At 46.6% G+C, this 6,000-nt stretch overlaps 1 pseudogene; it reads right to left on the minus strand.

Annotated features, from left to right (window-relative positions):
* Nucleotides 1-2,342: 2,342 nt before the first annotated feature.
* On the minus strand, nt 2,343-4,075 carry LOC101584902 (annotated as a pseudogene).
* Between the last annotated feature and the right edge of the window lie 1,925 nt (nt 4,076-6,000).

Here is a 6,000-nt window from a genome sequence, read left to right on the forward strand (position 1 = left end):
GGTTTCCACAAGTTTCATTTCACTGTATCTGTGTCTCACCCCATGATGGGGGTTTTCCTCAAGTATCAGCTTACGGGCTGGAGAGATGGCTCAGTGGTCTAAAGCACCTACTTAGAACAAGCTTGGCAAGGCATCAGGGATCACGGTTCAATCCCCCAGCACCACATGCCAGCCGGCCCCGCCCCCTGGTGGGCTGAGCTGGCCACACACACACACACCACTCTCTCTCTCTCTCTCTCTCTCTCTCTCTCTCTCTCTCTCTCTCTCTCTCATAAATAAAAAATAAAAATAAAAATAAATTTAAAGTATCAGCTTACTCTTTACTGGGCTTAAGATTGAGTTGGATATATATACATATATCACTCACATGGACCAAGAATTTCACTCCCCAAAAATAACCGTTCTGTCAGAATATTCCTAAATGTCAGCATGTATGGCTTTTCTTTTTCTTAATTCTTTGTTTTCAGATCTTCTTCAATATAGGTATACAGTTCTGGCATCTAGGATTCCGTAATCTCAGGAAGAAAGAGAGGCCTGGTCTCCCCACTCAGAATGCAGGGTTTCATCTCACCCTTTGCAGCATGCTTCCTGTGCCACTGTTCACAGTGCTTGATATTTTTAAGTAAAGGTATATCCTGGTTCCATTTTTACAAATCTTCCTGCTCTCATGGGGGTAACTGAGTGGCTGGAGTCTCACTCTCAACTAACCCTCCTGGACCGGGGGCACCCACTGCCCTCTGAGCGAGCCACTGCCTCCAGTTACTGAGCCTTTCTGAGGTCCTGTGATCCGCCTTGATCTCTGCTTACTTCTGCCTGGACAGGGCCTTGGATTTTTGGCTTTCTTCACTGCTTCTTCTGTGCCCATTCACCAACCCACATACTAGTGTTCTAAACTTGGCTGGCACATCTTACCCATCATCATCTCCCCTCTTAGCCTAGTTCCTCCCTCTCTTGGTGCTCTTTCATTCTGTTTACACAATTTCATCCCTTCAGTGCCATTTCAGTGGAAATCTCCAGAGGGAAATGGAGATAAATGGTTATGTTCAGTCTGCAATGTTTAACTGGAGCCTATTGCAGATTTCTTTCAGTGAATAATTCTTCATGTGGGTATCACCAGGAAAAATACAGAGGATGTGCTCCCCTGATAAGTCTCTGACAGAGATGCTAACTCACAATGGCTCCCTTTTCTAGAGTAACTGATTTATCTGTGGCCACTTTGCCCCCTAAAGATGGGCACTTTCTTCAGCCTCATGTCTCCTTCCGCAGATTCCTGTTGTTCTCAAAGCTTACCCTTTCCCTGGCACCTACTTCTTTGCTTAGGTGGGCTGTTTCTTTCTGTCATTCCCAGAGTGATGTCCTTCAGACCTAGGACAGAGGAGTTTTCTTTTAATTTCCACCTGCCATCTGCCCTCCCACCAAAGACAAAGGACACACCCTTCGAAAGATACTCGCCTATAGCAAATAACCCTTCTTCAGCACATGTGCTGATTTCCCTTAAAGCACCGGCAACACGGATGCCCCTTACTCTGCTGTATCATACTGTCTATCTGTATACTTATTTCTAAAATGAACACAGAAATAGAAAGAACAAGGATTTTTTTATATCCTCATAGAAGAGTGAAGCATAGTTTTAAACCAAAGAAGAAGATCTATGATTATCAGCCAGGAACTCTCATGAAATGACACTTAACAGGACATTCAAGATTTACCTCCCTATATCCCAAAGGAGAATTCAGATATTTAGAATAACGGCAAGAGGAGACAAAGGACAGCTGCCTATGTCATTTTATTTAACTTCTCAATAAATGTACTAGATATTGTTTCTTTTTCACTTACAGAAAAGCCAAAAACAGCTAATTAAATGCCTTCTATGGGCCACTTAGTTATAAATACAATAACTAACAATAACTGCTGATACTGCCAGCTTTGTGTTTGCTATAAACCAATTTTATTTTATTTATTTATTTTAGAATCCAGCCATTTAATAACAAAATTGTCTCCACTCTCAGCCCTTCACAGAACCCTCAGCCCTTCACAGCTCCAGTTGTAGGTGGGGGCTATGGAAAGCCAGAATGAATGCAGGCAGCAAGGGAAGGGTCTGTCAGATGCCTGCTCCGCATATCACTGACTCCTGAGAACACAGAAGGCCTCTTCTCTGCTCAGCCATCAGTGGGGAGCTCTATCCACAGGAACCTGGACAGTCTATGCACCCAAACAGAGGCCATGAGGGTCCAGGGCTGGCCGGGGGAGAAGAGGGATGAGAGCAGAAGTGACGGGCGTGCCACCAGCATAGGTCCCCTGGCCTGCCTCTGCCATGTCAACTCTGGGAGGATCATGAGCACTCATACAGTCCTTGTCTTCTTGGCCTTCTTCTCAGACCTCAGAGCCTCATCATGAGCTTTCTGCTTCTGTGCCAGTGTGTGACCTCTGGGATTTTGCGCCTCTTGCCAAACATGATCTTTCAGTAAAGGTATTTCTGCTTCTTCCTTATCATGTTGGCCAGGCACTTGGCCTCACTCTCCTCCCTCTGGGGCAGCTACCACTTGTCCTCCAGCTTCACAGTGCCTGCCATTACCCTGGGTTTCTTCTCCTCTATCCTCTGCTCCTCCACGGCTACAAGGTGGGCCTCCTCCTTCTCTGAACCAGCCTCTCCATCTTCCTCTTCCTCCTCGCCCTCATCTTCATTGTCTTCTTCTTATTCTTCCTCCGCCTCCTCTTCCAATTCTTTCAAGTTTCCTGGATCCTCTCCTTGCTGCAGAGCCAGCAGCTTCAGCTTCTCTGGTGGAATGTAATGTCCTTCCTTCTCAGACATGAAGGGTGTGGGGGCGGCTGCACCCCAGAGAAGTACTCTGCCACAAGGAGGAGGAGCCGGGCAGTGACACAGTCAAATATCTATGGGGGCTGCAGGTGGTACCTGCTGATGACGGGTCTGCTGTCCAGGCTGGTCGACAATCTGGTGGGTGATGTCAGCATCTGTGACATCATAGGTGGCCCCAGTGCACAAAGATTTGTCCCAGGACACATCCCCCCTGAAACTTCTGATGACAAAGGCCAGGGCCTCTTGGGGCACCTCACAGTTCAGGAGGAACTTCAAGTCTTCAAAGAGCTTCTTGTGCTTTTCTTGAGCCTCCAGCTCCTTCCTGTGGTTCTCCTCCTGTAATGCCATCTCCCCATCAGCAGAACACTTGTTATCCTGAGCCTCCTCCTCTGCTGCAGGCATCACCACAGGGGCCAGGCTGGCACTGAGGGCCGCCAGTTTCTGCATGGAGCTCTCGAAATCCAATGCATAGGCATCCTCCTTTGCCTTCACCTCTGTTCGGGCCTGACCCTCAAGCTTTGGTGAGTAGTGCAGGTTGAGCAACTGGTGGAGGTGAATGTTGACAAAGCCCAGCAGGGTGGTGTAGAATTCAGTGAAAGTGGCCATGACCCTGTAGTCTACATCTGTCGGGTGATCATGAGAGAGAGCATAGGGTGAGATCCACACAATGGGCTGCCCCAGCACCTCAACCTGTTAGTAAATGCCTTTGATGGACAGGAAGACCTTTCACAAGGCACCAGTGGCAATGATGTAGTGCAGAAACTTCATGGTGAGCCACTGGCACAGCTGGATGGCACATGGCACTTGCCTGTCCACGGGAAGGTAGAAAAGAGGAAGCACATGGACAGAGCATCATCCATCCCACAGAGCATTGATAAGTGTACAGTACCACTCTTTGATGATGTGGTCAAGTTTGTAGCTGGGCTTATTGTCCTTCAGATGCTCCACAGTGTTCCACTCACTTTTCCCATAGGCCTTCCGGAACTTCCAAACAAACACCTTGCATTCCTGGAATTTGTTGACAACAGGATGGTGGAGGAGAAATTTGATATCTTTAATGAGATAAAAGGTTCAGACTGCTGTGGAACCCTTGTTCACTTTCTTCTTATGCTTGGGCTCATGGGGATAAATACCCTTCAGGATGCACAGCCGCCTAAAGTCAGCCAGGCTCAGCTACAGCTTCTTCCAGGCTTTGTTTCTGGTGGTGTAGTTGATGGCAGAACTTCGTTCACACTTTTTCTTCTCCAAGCGTCCCATGGTTCCACGTTGAAGCCTCTAGGAGGTCCTATAAACCAATTTTATACGGACACATGTACACAGACATATACATAAATACATGTATATATAAATTTTTCTTTAACTCTCATGATTGCAAAAATATACTATTATCCTTTGTATTGGTTGATACATTGTGACAATTTGAGAAGTTTAGAAGTTTAATTAAGTGACTCAGAAGAGAGCCAGGATTCTTAGTTTGTAAATATCCTTAACCTATGCAAGAGGAGGGCCTGGACGCTCTGTGAGTTCTACACCCCCACCCCAGGGTAGCTTTTTTACAATATAAGGAGGGGAGAGAGGCTGGCTAGAAGGCACAGCTGCTGCCCTTCCATTTGCTTTTTGCTGCTTTTTGCTGCCATGAACCACTGCTCTCTGCCATGTGCCACTGTGCCTGGGAGCCAGCTGAATATAGACTGAAACTTCCACAAACTGTGAGCTAAACAAACCTTTCTTTCCTTAGATTTGGGTGTTGGGTATTCTGTCCCAGCAATGAGTAAAAAGTAACTGAGACATCCTTCTTTGTTTTGCACTCAGAAAAGTTAAGTATCTGCCCAAGTGACACAGCTACAGTGGGTCTATCTTTCCCATCTCTCCCTCTCTCTCTTCACACTGGCTTTTTGGCTAGTATTCAAGCACAAAATCCCTGAGTCCCTTCCATCCTGTCCTCACATTTTACTCCTTATATGAAGATGCAAAACATATTTTCATAATTCTTGAATCCTAATTAATTTTGTGACTATGTTGACAAAGAAAATAAGCCAGATGTGGTATTCTGGGCTTCTACACTCAAGCCTTAAGGGTGGTCTCTTGTTCCTGCTGCATGGACCTCTTACTCCACATTGAGAGAACTCCATGGTGCCCAGGTGAGCACCCTGGCAGAGCTCCTGCAGACACTCAACACCTGGCCCCAACCACTGCCTCTGCAGGGGCCACCACGCTCGCTGGAACCCAGTCAAGAGCCTCACGTCATTCCAGTCTCTGTCACACCACAGGGAGAACTACTCAGCTGAGCTCCAGCATCCTACAAAATCACAAGAGGGACTATAATAGTTACCACTAGAAGATACCAATCGTGGTTATGTGTTACCAAGCAAGAGACAACCAACACAGTGAGTATCTTGAAAGACATGACTCCAGGTCTTGCGATTTCAAAACCTATTGTCTTTCCATTAGAGCATATGGTGATGGCTTAGTCGTTAAGGATAGAAGTGGCCTGGATCACGGCACTTCTGAAAATGACAAAGGAGAATTATGAAATGGTAAACTTCGAAAATGCATAGCTTTGGCAATAGTGCATAAAAACAAACTGCTATCTATTTGTTCTTTTTTTTGTTTGTTTGTTTGTTTGTTTGTTTGTTTTTGTGGAACCAGGGATTGAACTCAGGCCCTTGCACTTGCCAGGGAAGCACTTATTCCACTGAGCCATCTCCCCGGCCCCTTATTTGTTCTTTGTAGGCATATAAAATAACTAAAACTTCCTAAAAGGCACTTGGACACTATGTATCAGATATCCTACACACACTCGCCATAGCAGGGATGGTAGTCCACGCCTCCAATCCCAGCTACTCGAGAGGCTGAGGAGGATCACAAGCTCGAGGCCAGTCAGAGCAGATTAGCAAGACTCTTTCTCAAAGTTAAATATTAAAAGAGTTAGTGGTATCAGGCCCAGCAAGATAGCTCAGAGGACGAAAGCACCTGCTTAGGCAAGCTTAGGCAGGAGCAGCGATCATGGTTTGATCCCTGGCACCACATGCTGTGCCAGTCTCGCCCCCAAGATGGGCTGAGCCAGCCAGTGTCCAGGCATGGTGGCATATGCCTATAGTCCCAGCACTGGGGAGGCTGAAAGCAGGAGGATCACCATGAGTCTGAGCTGCATAATGAGACCCTGCAACAACCAAATATAT

This window comes from Octodon degus, unplaced genomic scaffold, assembly GCF_000260255.1.
Source record: "Octodon degus isolate 3935 unplaced genomic scaffold, OctDeg1.0 scaffold00200, whole genome shotgun sequence".
Classification (NCBI taxonomy): domain Eukaryota; kingdom Metazoa; phylum Chordata; class Mammalia; order Rodentia; family Octodontidae; genus Octodon; species Octodon degus.